This window comes from Dermacentor variabilis, chromosome 3, assembly GCF_050947875.1.
Source record: "Dermacentor variabilis isolate Ectoservices chromosome 3, ASM5094787v1, whole genome shotgun sequence".
Classification (NCBI taxonomy): Eukaryota; Metazoa; Arthropoda; class Arachnida; order Ixodida; family Ixodidae; genus Dermacentor; species Dermacentor variabilis.
The window spans coordinates 126,062,721-126,078,859 of NC_134570.1; positions in this window are offsets into that span (position 1 = coordinate 126,062,721).

Sequence of the window (16,139 nt, forward strand, 5' to 3'; positions counted from 1 at the left end):
GCTCAGCAGATTAGCCGATAACCACACTGAAAGCGAAATTAACCAATTGGTAATCAGAGGAATTAAAACAGAGATGTTATCAGAGGAGAAAAATAACGTTTGTATCGTCGGTGTATAATAAAGTATCGGGTGTTTCTGGTATTGCCATGATATTATTAATACATAGCAAGAAAATCGTGGGACTTAATACAGAACACTGCGGGACGCCGCACCTAATGTCTCCTAATTTTGATTGTATGTTGTTGATGTCGACAAATTGGGAGCGGTTTGATAGATAGCTACGCAGTAAGTCTAGTGCAATGCCTCTGTTTCCAAGAAGGGTAATTTATAAAAAAAATATGTTATGTTTAATTGAGAGAAATGCTTTATTATAGTCTAGAAATCAGCCTATTGTTTATTGTTGCTTTTCGATATTGGCAACAATTTGATCACGTATTTCAAGTAACGCAGATTCAGTGACCATTCTGAAAGTCATACTGATTCAGGGATATAACGTTATGCTTTTGCATGTGTCCACTTATTCTATAATTTAAGGCTTATTCAATTATGTTAGAAAAAAATTAGAAGTATGAATATCGGCCGGTAAATAGTGATGCAATCAGTGACGCCACCTTTATGCTAGACGACAATCCTAGCAATTTTCATGTTATCCAGAAATGTGCCTGTAGAAAACACAATGTTTGTTATGTCGCAAAGAACACTGCATAATAAATCCGCGACTGCTTTAATTGGTGCTACTTTAACTCCATCATAACCACAAGAGGAGGTGTTCTTTAAATTGCTAATAATGTTTGCTATTTCTGTAGGTGTGACAGGACGAAGGTACATAGTATTCTGCAAACTGGTGTTAATATAGTCCTTAAAGTTGTTGCTAACATCCGAGTCAACGAAGCCAAGCACAAGAACTGCTGATTGAATACTTCAGCGAAGGATTTCTCGCGTACCACTTTGTCGCCCTACGTAAGTTCCTGGTGGAGGCTGTTTTTGTGTACCGCAATAAGTCCTTTAGAATTTGCCAAGTTTTTTTTATGATCACAAAGAATGTCTGTAAATTTGTTAGCATAGTAATCAACACATCACTTTTTTGTGTCGGCATTTAACCTGTTTCTGACTTTTTCATATTGCTTAAAAATTTCTGTTTCCTTATATTTCAGGAAGTTTGCGAAGAGCTTATCTCGTGCTCGGATTCTCTTGACAAAGTCATAGGTAATACACGGTTGTCCCGCTTTTTTAAACTTTCTAACCGTTACCAAGGGAAACGAATAGTCATATATTTCAATAATTTGCTTCAAAAAGCTGTTGTATAAAAGCTTTGAATCAGATCTTTTTTAATCTATAATTTCGTCCCAGATCCTAGATGCGATATTTTGACGGAAAGGAAATTATCAATTGCGCGCTGAGTTATCACCCGCCATTTTTTGTCGAATGTTCTGTGGTAACCCGCGGAAAGACGCGCTTAGGATTGAAGTAGAACAAAGGTAAATTATCACTGACTGCACTTATAAGCACCCCTGCTTTCACGTAACTTTCATCATGGTTATACAGACAAATCAATCAAGGTTTCACTGGATGCAGAGACGCGAGTAGGCACAGCAATATAGTTTGAAAAGCCATACATTGATAACAGGCCGACAAATTTATTAACTGATGTGTTGCCAGGTTGTAACAAATCAATGTTAAAGTCACCCAAAATAACCATAGGTATAATCAGTCACGATAGAGAACCCAGTAATGTTTCAAATTCACGGAAAAATTCAACCAAAGACCCAGCGGACGGCCTACAAACGACGCCAATTAAGGAAGTTCTACTTCTGACATAAAGAAGTTCGTAGTTCGACGACATAGCACAGCATTCAGCCATTACTTCATAATGAACAGTGTTTTTTTTATGTATAAAGCTACCCCACCCATTTCTTGCTACACCTGCTCAAGCATTCAGGTTTGTAACCATTGAATCGGATTACATCTTGAATGGTATTGTACCAATTTTACGCGAAGGCCAAAATATCAAACTCCAAGCCTAAGGGCGTAAAAAATGTGTTTAATTGGCCCTCCTTGTTCCGTAAACTTTGCGCGTTCCAATTACAAAAGGAAAGGAACTTTCAGCGCTTACTCTCCTGAGAAGCAAATTCATGAAAAGAAACGGAATCGAGATAAGAAGACAGAGAATGAGACCACCATGGGAAAAAATAAAGTTTACCAAAACAATACCTGTAGCCGTAACACCAAACCATGTTCGCGAGGTCACATTCTTGGAATTCGAATTACACACTAACCGCTATTCTTTCACAGAAAAACATGGCCATCCCTTTGCCACAAGAGGCAGTACTTCCTTTCTTTTCCCTTCGTTTGCGCTAGCCATACAAGCCTTCTGTTCATCGCAGTTAGGGTATTGAAAATGCGCAGGCCTTGTGCTTTCTCCCGAAGACGTGAGCGACTTTGCATCCACCGTTATTTCAACATGACCGATCAGAAGCGAGCTCTCACCACAGGCTTTTTACGAGCACGTAGATGCAGCCAATGAAGAGAATCAAGGTCAGAGTCTGATAGCTCGGGAAGCTCAAGCCTACGTGCCAGGCAGTTCATCTTATTAAGAAGGTTTTCACTCTCTTCTTTTTGCGTACCGTGAATCTCGATGTCTTGTCGGCGGCTGTATTGCTCCAATTCATTTAACTGAGCTTTCATTTCTTGGGCATTTGGAGAAGTTTCAGATTCCAAATATTCAACACGCTTCTTGAGCGCCGCAATTTCAGTACCATGAATGTCAGTCTTCTTTAGTATTTCGTCATACTTTTCAGAAAGTGTTTGGATTGATGCCTGAATGCCATTGATGCCTTTGACAGCCTCAGACAAGGCGTCCACTTTGGCCACAAGTGGAATAAGTGACAACATATTTGCCTTTAGTTGGTTCAGCTTTGGCTTTGAGACAGAGTGAACGAGGCACCACCCATCTTTTCATTTGTTTGACATGCTGCGCACTTCTACGAATTTTTCAAGGAATCGCCTTTACTGCGAAAAGCAAACCCAGTAATCCCAGAAAATTTACCAACATGTTATGAATATATACAAATTTTACACACATGGGATATTTCTTCGGGCCGAAGGTGTTCATTGCACACCGAACATTCAGTCATAATAACAGCGGACAATGATTAACTAGAGGTACAGCAGCAGCAGGGAACGCCAGAAGCTTAAGAGCGAGTTCGAAGCAAAATAACACCAACCTGCAACAGCGGCAAAACAAGTGCGGTTGAAGCGATGCTGCCTGCCGTCCACTGCCACTGTTGTGCCAGCAAAACGAAGAATCCAGGATCCGCCTGTCCGTTTGACGTCCGTCATCCTCAGGTCTGTCACGTGACAGCAGCTGCAATCGGGGCGGTGGTCCAGATTATCGCCGCGATAATGCTGCCTGCCGTCTGCTGCTTTGCCCTAAAGCCACAGCAGTGGCAGCGGACGTGCAGTGGAAGCAATGACAGTGGAAGTTGGCTGCAAGTGCTGAATCCCAGTCCTCGCCGCCTGAAAGTGTAGTCCGTTCAACTTGTTCACTCTTCTGTGTAATGCGAATCGTTATGCAGGGCTAAGCGGAAGTATGCTATAAATTGTTTCGACCTGCAATGTTTCATTGCCACAGAGTGCTGATAATGGGACAATGTTTTCACGTGGCTGTGGGAACTGCTCCTTCCTAACGTGGCGAACGCCGCTAACTGGTAAAATTGAGTTTCACCACTCATACAGAATAGGGTTGTCAACACTGTGTCTCGCACAATGCGCAAGTGAATAACAAAAATAATAGCTTTCTTGGAATTGTAATCTTCTTGCAAAACAGAAATCGGGGAAAATTGCTCTATGCATAGCTTTTAAACTCTCGCGCAAAAAATACTTCAACTGAATGGTGAAATTATTTCAAAATTACAGTTTATCTTCTCCATATGACTATCGGCTGTAACAAAAAAGACATGTTTCCATACTGCGCAAAGATTACGTTCAACAATTTAACCTGATGACGCAATAACAAACTTGTAAACTATGGTGTTAGCTTCTATATGATTATGCAATTTTTTTATCAGCTGTGAAGTTGCTAATCTAGGGAATCGCTTAGTTAGAACAAAAAAACTTTTAATAAGGTATTTCGTCACTACGTGGCAGTTACATTGATTGAGTGGTTTTTATTGCAGGTGACATCTCTGCATCCGCAATCTATTCATGGCTGTGAACATTAAGGCCTTACTGTTTGTGCTACCCTTTTTCACAAACCTCGAGAGATGTGACACTGTAGATGTGGCTTTTCATATAAGTATGTTATTACGTACCTTTTTACTTCAAATTGAAATGTTTATACTAAACTTTCAGACAACATATCTTATTCTGTAAAAAAATTTAATCTGTTCATTACAAGGTGGCATTATAAGAAGCTAGAAAGGTCATGAGATGATTGTTGCATTAAAATTGATAAGTCCATATTAAGAGAAACAAAAGGCGCATAAACTAATAATCTTCTACTGCCGGGGAGATCAGGTAAGGGGAACATTTGGTTTAGTGTTGCTGTTGTGTTAGCTGCTACTATCTATGAAAATCAACGACACTTGGCGCACACGTTCTGCCCCGTGCGTTCTGCAATTGTACTCCGTTTTGGTGGGCTTAATTTTACAGTACGTGTCTAAGTCGGCAAGGGCTTGTGTATTGCGCCCTTTGTCGTTTAGAAAAGGACACAGGACAAATAATTTTAGCATTATCATGGCTAGAAATACGTCTATCACTCTCTCTATCCAATAAAAAGAAAGTGATTCTCGGATGGGGGGTTTCATTCGACGCGTTGTACAAGTTGCGAAATTATTATTTCTGCGCAGGTATGTGTCAGTACGGAAATACTTTTTTCCGCAAGACACTCTATCCTCCGGGAGAATGCAAACGAGTTACATGTCATTCTGCAAGAAGCGAACTTACAGTTGAAACGTGAGTTACATTTATATGTACTACTGAGTTGCCCGCGTTTGTACGAGTCATTTTCTTGAGGAGTAACTATCGCGAAATATTGCGTATACTAATATTAGTATAATACGTAGGCACTCAGTTATTATTGTATAAAATAGTTTTCCTAACCTGCCCTATACTTTTCATGATGATATATATGACACAGACAAAATTACGTTATCATCGACAACAGTCCTACTTTTTGTGCGGTTGGTGGTCATCGTGTAGCAACAGGCGAATTTAGCCTGGCGGTCAAGGCCAGCAATTGCTCCACCCGAGCGCCTCTGATAAAATCACTGTGTTCTCTCACGTCATGTCGATGAGACCAGTTTCTCTAAGAATCCGATAAGTAGACGTGAAGTTTCTTCGCGGGCTATAACTAGTTCTTTTAGGCTATGAAATCCATGAGCAAGATATTGGAGACCATGACATCTTCTTTGCAGCACATCGCTTCGCAGTTTATAGCTGCGACCGTAGGATGCGTCAAGGGAGTGGCATTCTTCTGGCGATTAATAAGCACCTTCACTCTCAGCAAAATGATATTGCTACTAACTCAGAGGTAGTATGAGCAATGACTGAAATATACTGCGACAAAATTTGATGGCGTATGTTATCGCACTCCAAGTGACTCCGCCTCTTTAGATAAAGAATTATAAGGCGCAATCAGCATCGTTGTCACATGCTATCTATTGTTACCATTGTTTTTTCTGGGTGACTTCAACATTCCCAGCATTGCATGGCATAGCAAACCAACTTTTATACACCTTTTCTACACTTTAGCAAAATACCTTGTTGTCTTGTGCGTAATGCAGTCATTCAGTCAGCTGATAACACAGTCCATTAAAAAAACATACAAGTTGTTAACACCCTTGACCTTCTGCTGACAACACGACCCAATTTTATTGCGAAAATTGCTTATTACTTACTTACCGGCCTTCAGCAACCACTCTCTTATCCATTTGAACATGAACAATCCAGGGCAAAAATGAGAAAGAAAAAGATGAACATCATTCATGACTATAAAGAAGCTGACTTTGAATCAAATAACAACGAGCTTTGTATTTTCCTTGACACTTTCCTAAGTGATTTCGATAACCGCAGTGGCAATTGAACTGGGATAAGTTTGTTGCTAAAATCAGTTAATTACCGCAAAATTTATACCTACCTTCACCCTTTTCTATTCTGCTAACGCTCATTGGGACAACGTCCACATTAACCGCCTTGTTAACAACAAGAAATATTTGTCCAGATAAGCTGAAACATCTAAAATCAAGATGCGCAGCCTATACACTCGCTACGTATGACTGCATAACGGCACTTACGCAAGCTAAAGTTCAAATCTAAAGCTAAAGTTCAAATCTTTCTTTTTCTATTATCTTTAACAACATACGCAGCTTCCTCCCAAAGCGCGAACACATTTGTAATCTTGTTTCTTCATCTGCCAGCAATATACTCGTACTAACAGAAACGTGGGTAACAGACGACGTCACCGATCCGGAAGTTTTGGCTGATTTGCGGCAATTTAACGTTTTTCGCAAGGACCGCAAGAGCTCACGAGGAGGAGGCGTCCTTATTGCCACTAACAAGCTGTTCCCTTGTTCTGTTATTAACATCCAATCGGAGCTTGAAATACTATGGGTAATCTGTCGTTCTGTACCACAAGTCGTCATACGAGGCGTCTGCTACAGACCCCCCTCCAGTAATCCAATCTTCGCAGTTAAACAATAGTTTGAATCAAATAACTGGCAAATATCCCAACGCGCGCATCATTCTTTTTGGTGATCTTAATTACCCCTCCATTGACTGGCTGAACCTAACACCAACAGGCAACACCGAAATAACTAACTTCGTTGGCGTTTGTTTGAGTTTCAACCTCACCCAGTTAGTAGCTGAACCCACACGAGTCACACATGAATCCTCCAACATCTTGGACCTTATTCTAACTAATCACCCAGAAAGTTTATCATCGCTTACTTACCTCCGCGAAATCAGTGACGACAAAGTTTTACACGCTACTTTCACCGTCACCCCTGAATCGCGTCAAACTTTCCGCTAAACCATTCGCCTCTATGACAGAGGGAATTACGAAGAAATTAATACCCACCTGACGGCGTCATTTCCAAACTTTGACACGGGTTTCCATGATCAATTCCTGGAGGATAACAGGCTCACTTTCAAAACTAATATTGCCGAACTCACCGCGAAGTTCATTCCCACCATCACATTTCGTGCAAGACACAACAAACCATGGTTTTGAAAGCTCTTGAAGACACTCGAGAACAAAAAAAAGAGAATTTTCCGTGCAGCAATATGCAACCCAAGCGCATGCGCCTGGAAGAAATATTTCACAGCCGAATCAACATACCTGCAATTTATCCGTAATGCCAAACGCAATTTTTTCCGAACTGACCTCCCCAAGATCCTAACAAATAACCTGAGGAAGTTCTGGAAAGTACTAAATCCTCAACAGGCTCCGATCATACCACTAGCTAACCCACTTGGCATGACAAGTGGGCATGACAAGTGGGCATGACAAGTGACAAGTGACATTAACTGTGCAAATATTTTTAACACCGCTTTCTCATCCGTCTTCACACACGAAACCGATATGCCACTTTCTACCGCAACTGCCAACCTAAGTTTGCCAATTCCTTCAATCATGTTTTCTGCGCACGGCATTATATGTATTATAGAAAATATCAAGATGTCATCTTCAGCGGGTGCTGATGAAATCACCCCGAAGTTCCTCAAAAATACTGGCCATGCTTCCGCACCATATCTATCAAAACTTTTTGCATAATCACTTTCCACAGGTAGCATTCCCAGCGATGGGAAGGTGGGGAAGGTTATTCCGGTCTTCAAATCAGGTAACAAAGAATCACCCCTTAACTACCGCCCCATCTCTTTAACAAGCGTGCCGTGCAAAATCATGGAACATGTCATTTATTCCCACATAATGAACTTTCTTGACTCTATTAATTTTTTTCATCCTGCTCAACATGGCTTCCGTAAAAACCTATCCTGTGACACACAATTGGCTATTTTCATCCATGACTTGCATATGAACCTTGACTGTAACCTTCAAACTGATGCAATATTCCTGTACTTTGCGAAAGCGTTTGACAAAGTACCCCACAAACGCTTGCCACTAAAACTTTCATGGTTAAACATTCAACATAACATTTTACAGTGGATAAGTGAATTCCTTGCTAACCGCACCCAGTATGTTTACGTTAATAATCAAGCCTCTAGTCCTCTTCCCGTAACATCAGGTGTCCAGCAAGGATCAGTCCTTGGCCCGCTATTATTTTTAATATACATTAATGTCCTACCAACGCATGTCTCTTGTAACATCCGTATTTTTGCCTACGACTGTGTCATCTATTGCGCAATAAATAACACCTCTGATCAGCTCGCCCTCCAGAATGACTTAAACAACGTACAGGACTGGTGCAACCAATGGCTCATGGAATTAAACCCCAATAAATGTAAACTCGCGTCTTTTAAGCGAAAACGTTATCCTCTCCTCTTCTCATACAAAATCTCGCACGCCACGGTAGAATTAACCCACACTTATAAATACCTCGGCGTAACATTGTCCAATGATCTAACCTGGAACGCACATGTCACAAAAATCATATCATCCGCTAACAGAATCCTTGGATTTTTAAAACGTCATCTACGGCATGCCCCACAAAACGTAAAACTACTTGCCTACAAATCTCTTGTCCGTCCTAAATTAGAATACGCATCTGCTATTTGGAGCCTAACCTAACCAAAATTATCTAACAATTTCCCTAGAATCAGTACAAAGTCGAGCCACAAGATTCATATATTCGTGCTATTCATATAACGTTACTATATCATCATTAAAAGCAGATGCAGGTTTAACATCTCTAGCTTGTAGACGTCGTATTACTAGTATGTGCTTGTTTCATAAACTTTATTACAGCTCACTTCGTCATCCGCCCTACATCAATCCGCCGGCACGTATTTCCCCCGCATTGGTCATTCCCTTCAAATTGCGCGGCTTCGTACGCGCGCTGCTACATTCTCATCTTCATTCTTTCCACGCTCAGCCCCGGAGTGGAATGGCCTTCCACACGACATCGCCGCAATCACATGTACATATAAATTTCTGAATTGTATAGCTACTGTATTTAACAGCGAATAATTTATGTTCATTACGCGTTTTCTTTGTTTATTATGATTTATACATGTAACCCACCCCTTATGTAACACCCCCAACCCCGGGGGCCTTTAAGGTAATAAAGTGAAGTGAAGTGAAGTAAAGTTAACTTTGTAAAGAACACATTACCGTCCATGCTATCTACTAAAACGAAAAAGTTCTGACGTACTATTAACCCAAAGCATGACGAAACCTTAACCCCACTTGATGCAATTGACAACGCTATTCCCCCTGAATATTTTGCACCCATCTTAAATAACGGTTTTACATGCAACTTTTCTAAACGCGCTCATGAAACGCGTGCAGCTACGCTAACTTACGACTACGCCGCAGTGTACCCTCAAATAAATGAACCCGTCAGCATAGAAAAAATAATGGCATCACGGAAATTCTCATCTACTCCTGGCTGTGAGTTAATTAATGGAGATTTTCTAAGAAACATTAACACATATTGTTTTGTTATTTTTAAAAAGATTTTACAGCAATGATTTGACAAACGTTTACTGCCTGCTAATTGGAAGGTGGGGAAGGTGGTTCCACTGTACACAACAGGCACTAAGCATTCCCCACTGAACTACCGGCCTATTTCTTTAAGAAGTATTCGATGTGACATTTCCGAGCACATTCTGTTTTCTTATATTGCTAACTTCTTCGAAGAAAGCCTTTTTTTTCGGAGTTTCAACACGGCTTCCACAAAACATATTCATGTGACAGCCAACTACAGGTTTTCCCGATAAGTTTTATCATAGCGGGTCCAAAATGCACAAGAAATACATAAGATACATCTAAGAAGGCATGGAAATGTGAGACATGTCGGGGGGTGGGACAAGGGGCAGATGCTGAAACTGAGCGGCAAACGCCGCAGAAAGACATAGCAGTTCGACTTCTAGCAATCGAAACCAAGCTAGATACCCTTTTGGTTCTGCCAATCAAGCTGGTGGAACTGGAATCGTCTCTGCAACATATTTCTGATAAATTCGATGAATTTCAGACGAGGCTGCAGGCTCAGGAAAAGGTTACCACGCAACTATCAAACAGAATTGATCAACTTGAACAGCCTGCAGATTCGAGCAGTAAATTGTCCCAAATCAAACGGGATCTGGAAAATCACGAATGCCGTAGCCATAGGTTAAATATTGATATACACGGTATTACTGAAAGCGAGAACGAAGACCTAATGATGAAGGTAAATGAAGTAGCGATGCAAATTAAGCTTCCACTATTGAACAAGAGTGATATTATGGCTATACACAGACTTCCCGCTAAACCAGGCAAAACACGGGCGATCATTATTCATTTTGTTCACCAGGAACTTCGCGATTCCTGGCTTGCAAACAAGAAGCAACTAAAGGACCATGGGCTCGTGTTTTTCTGTGAAAATATGACGCGGTTATCACGTGCTGTTTTATCAAAGACGAAGGAATGGGCCCAGACCTCAGGATGCGCATACGCCTAGCACTCAAACGGTAAAGTTTTGGTGTGAAAAAGGAGCGGCGACCGTGCTGTTGTCATACGCGGCGAGGAGGATCTGGCCAGTCTTACAGCCTCGAAGTGATGGCGGCATACGTGATAGCAATAGATAGAATAGATAGCAATAGATAGCAATAGATAGCAATAGCAATAGATAAACCACAAGGGCGACCCTGGAATTCTAATTTTCTCGTGATGTCGCGTCGTTAAAGAACCAGTGTCCACTTTCAGTATTTCATTTTAATGCACAAAGTTTGAGAAATAAGTTTGACGAAGTCAGTTTGTATCAGTCTGAGCTGCAACACTGCTTTGACTTTGACTTGCTTTGTTTTAGTGAAACGTGGTTTACATCAGAGGATGAATGCGCTTCTATTTCTTGATATGACTGGATCTCGGTTTATCGAACGAAAGAACGAGGAGGAGGAATAGCTATTTATGTCCGCTCTGGTTTGTCATACAGTACAATCCCCGAGCTCAAGATTGTTAACGAATGCTATGAATGTATTGGTCTTCAGTGCATGAGCACCTTGATTTCGCTAGTGATTTCACTAGATTTCGCTTGATTTCTGCCCGCTGTCTGGATCCATGTGTAAGTTTTTAGAATTTACTGAAATATTATTAGAACTCAGCATCGAATTTAGACTCGAAACAATATTAATGGGCGATTTTAATATATATGCTTGCCCAGACAACCTAGAATAAGAAACTGTTGAATCATACGGTTGTTGAAATGTCATCAGCGTGCCTACTCGCATCACACCTACAAGCCAGACAACACTTGACCTCTGTGTGACGACTTTTTCTGCTGAATATCTAAGAGCAGGAGTCCTGATGTGCGATCTTAGTGATCACTTCCCTATATAGTGTCTGCTACCTCATAGAGAGTCATCCAATATACGCCCTGAAAGCTTAAAAAGAATTTATTCAGAAGAAGGTGTTAAGAAATTTGTTGAGCTTGGATAACTCGTGACCTCTATAATAGGGTAAAATGTCGTAACGAGCTCTTCCAAATTTTTCTGAGTAGCAGAAGTGAAGATGACTTTCGGTTTTTCAAATCTGAGCGTAAGAAATTGAATTCTGATATTAAACGCTCTAAACAAGAATATTACGTGAACAAGTTTTTTGCTATCATGGAAAATTCAAATCTTATGTGGAAAGCGATCAATGAAGTAATTAACATAGGCGCCATCACAAAAAAAATTGAATTTCAGCATAATGAATTCTCAGATATTGAGGTTTCAAATACTTTCAATTCTCATTTTATTGATGCTAGTGCGTCCTCACAAAATGATACAGCGGCCTCTTGCACGGACAATATATTAACTCGATGTTATTTTACTGTGTTCATGGCGCCTACTGAGCAGCACGAGATACAGACCATAATCTTGTCGTTGAAAGACAGTTGTGCTTCAGGTGAAGATGACATAAAAGTGAAGCTGTTGAAAACCGTCAGTGAAATTGTAAGCACGCCTCTTGTACATATCTGCGACCTAATTCTTTCTAACGGTGTGTTTCCAGATAAGATGAAGCCAGCCCGGGTGACTGTCATTCATAAATGTGGGCCAGTTAACGACATGAAAAACTACAGGCCAATATCCGTTCTTTCTGTTCTTCGCGAAAATTGCTGAGCATGTAATTAATAGAAGACTTTGTGAGTTTCTATACACTTATAAAATAATAGGTCAGGAACAAAATGGTTTCTGTAGGACAATATCTTCAGAAACCGCGTTACTTGAAATGAAAGAACAAATCCTTGACAACATAGAAAACAGAATGTTAACTCTAGGTATCTTTCTAGATTTTAGGAAGGCCTTCGATTGCGTGCAACATGATGTCCGTTTGAAAAAGCTACCTCTTTATGGAGTTCGTGGTGTCGCATTATCCATAATAAAAAGCTATCTCACCTCTAGAACACAGTACACAACAATAAATGGAATTAGTTCCGAAATTCAGCACATAAAGTACGGCGTGCCGCAACGATCCGTCTTGGGGCCTGTTTTATTTTTACTCTATAATAATACTATTGTCGATATTCAAGGCTGTTCCAATATTATATTATACGCGGATGATACTAACCTCTTCTTCTCAGCAAGAGAAATAGGAAATCTTTTTTAGCAAGCTGACATCTGGTTACAGCAACTAAGCTTGTGGCTAAATGCTAATAAACTCCAATTAAACATAACTAAAACTAAGTAACTAGTGTTTAAATCAAAAGGAACAATAATCCACCCTCAGCTAACACTCCAATTACAGAAGGTCAACATCGAACAGGCACCAACAGCCAGATTTTTAGGAATTATATTCCATGAAAATATGTCCTGGTCACCGCACGTAGATGTTCTTGGAAAAAATATTGCTCGTGCTGTCGGTGTGCTAAACAGGTTGGGATATTTGCTACCGATAAATCTGAAGCGCAATATTTACAACGCGCTTATACATTCTCGATTAACTTAGTGTTTTCTAGTTTGGTCAACCACTACACAATCTTACCTAACATCAATTCAAGCACTCCAAAACCGCGTACTGCGCGCGATAGGTAACTTAGAACGTACCGATACCACTAAACCATAATATAACAAATATAAGATACTACCATCATCAAAACTTCACACTTACAAATTATTCCTCGAAATTTCACGGCAATTCTGGGAAGACAAATGTTCCTTTCAAAGCAAATACCATGGCAGAATGACGAGCTATAACCTCAGAGAAACTCTCATAGAAAAACCATGTTGCAGAACAAAATACGGAGATCAAAAACTAGCAGTTCAACTTCCTAACCTTCTAAACGACTACCCTTTGGTATTGGACCTGCTAAATTCTGGAATTTCAAAGCAAAGCTTTAAGATAGCGGTAAAAGAATTGTTACTATCCGAAGACTAATAGAAATGTTCAACTACAGGTATAAAAAAATTCGCACATGTTTCTTTTTTCTTGTTGTTCTGCTTCAAGTGATTAGAAAACTGTGTAAACTTTAACCTTTTTTCTTTCTTCTTACGCGAATTGTGTACTCAAGTGTTGGAAAATGTGTACTATTTTAATTTCATGTTTGATCTCCTTAAAGCCTGCCACTGCCATTTTGCTGCAAATGTACGGGTGGCGCGGCCTAGTCAGGCAAAAGTTTGCCTTTAGCTGTGTCCCCTAAGACAATCTGTTCATTGTCTTACATAAACCAATAAAGAAAGAAAGAAAGAAAGAAAGAAAGAAAGAAAGAAAGAAAGAAAGAAAGAAAGAGCTTTGTGGCCATCACACGTGCGCGGAATGGTAAATTGTAATAAGATGGTGGAGGACAGAAAAACATTTTCTGTATACTTCTTTCCGTTCATAAATCGGCCCTCAACGCTTTAAAATTTGAAGTTTTACTTCTGAGTGTCGTAGTTGTTTCCATTGACTTGATTTCAAAAGAAACTGTTATTACAGGTGCTCTGATTCAGAGTTCGATGACAGCAGCTGTCGCAGGAGAAACGGAGTATCAAAGCTGCGATTTCCATTCTGTTGCACGATTTACATATGTGGCGATAGAAGACGTAAGTGAATTGTTCATCTCATCCATACAAATGGAAATAAACCAAAACTACGGTTGTGCAATCAGAAATGCTGGCTTATTGGAAAGCATTCAACGTACAATGCATATGCTTATAGTGTACTGATCATACTGTTCGTTATGGTAACATTATTGGCCAATCAATATTTCCCGTAGCCGCGCACTTATCACTAAGCGGTTTAAATGTGAAAGGTAAGCTAGGGAACGTTGTATACATAAGGTTCACGTCATCCGTTCCCAATAGCGAGGCAGCCTTTGAGGCGGCGAAGTAGCAGCAAGTCTATCCTACTTATTATAATTATGTCGAGCGCTTTGACATAAATTTGCACATACTCAGCAATTCCTTGGTGTATACAAAACATGACCGTTACTGCTGTACAGAATTAGGAAGTTACAACACTTATTGCCGACGGAGCTCTCGAAACTGGCACACAATTCCTCGGAAGTTCCGTTCCTGTTTCGTGCTATGAAAAGGAAGCTTTTTGTTGAGAACCTCGCCGGGTTTCCTGACCGTGGCTGTGGCCTGACTGTTCCTTTGCCGAACAGGCCAACGAATCAGCGGAGCACGTGGGCCGCGCGCCGCTAGTTTCCTTGCAACACCACCAGAGGGCGCTCGCCTCTGAGCCACATGGCTATACGAGGTTCTTGTTAGTCCAATAACGAACTAGGGACAACGCGTAATGAAGCTCCGTTGAAAGCAGTCAAAAACCTTAAAACCATTAGAGATAGTCGAATAACAGACAGTTGTTGCCAAAGTAGAATGAATTTAATTTGCAAATGTTAAGGGTAAATTAATAGAATTCACTCATACAGACCATTGACCATTGCATCAGTACTACACAGGTTAGAAATGTAGGCGATTAAATTGAAACTGCGAACATGGGCATATAATCGCGGTATATCGCGAGAACTTCAGAATAGCGTCAAAATCGGTAGGCGTCTGGCGCTATCCTTTGTTTTTCCGATTTGTCATTACTCAGAGTAACAAAATATCCAGAGAAGAAATAAGAGCGCTGTATACCTAACAGGCTCTTAATACCTTACAGGGCCCAGACGCCATTGAGTAAGGGGGACGAACAAGGATATTATAACAAATGCAAAATTATTGGAGCGTATGACAACGCAAACCGAAAAGTATTCTAGGATATTCTGGAAGGGGAAGACATAGGCAACGACTGCATACAGATTTTAAGAGAGATTTGCCAAGACATTAGAGTTTGTGTTGAATGGTAAGAGATAAGGAGCGAGTAACAAGTTGATATCATTAGGGCACTGAGTCAGGGGTGCGCTCTATCCCCACTGTTGTATATTATGTACGCGATAACGATGGAAAGGGCGCTCGAGGGAAGCAATAGCGGGTTGAATCTCCTATAGAAACAGGCGGGTACAATAGCAGATCCGAAGTTTCCAGATTTATTTTACGCGGACGACATGGTGTTGCTAGCTAACACGGAAAATGATATCCAACGTTTGTCTAATGTCTGTTGACAACAAGGCGAGAATGTAGGTTTGAATTTTACAGGCCAAAAATGAAGTGTTAGGGCATTCAATTAAAACAGCCGACAGACTGTCAAAACAGGGCTAGGAAATAGTGTGGTAAAAATATAAATATTATTACATATGGATAAATGCTGGCAATAGATATACCAACATACTGAAAAAAAACAATAACAGCAAAGGGTGAAGAAATGCGGCCGCAATAAAATAGAGAGCGCTATCGGGATACAATAGCTACGAGGTGCTCTGGTGTATATGTAAAAGTCTAATGGTTCCAGGACTTAGATTTGCGAATGCCGTTGTTTGCTTCATGCCAAGGGTACAATCAAGACTCGATGACAACCAATAGTCAGTGGGATGCCTCGCAATGGCCGTTCACGAGAAGGCTATAAATGAAGCTGTGCCGAGTGATACGGGCTGGACATGTTTTTAGGCAAGGTAAGCTCAGAATAGAATTAATTATGGAGA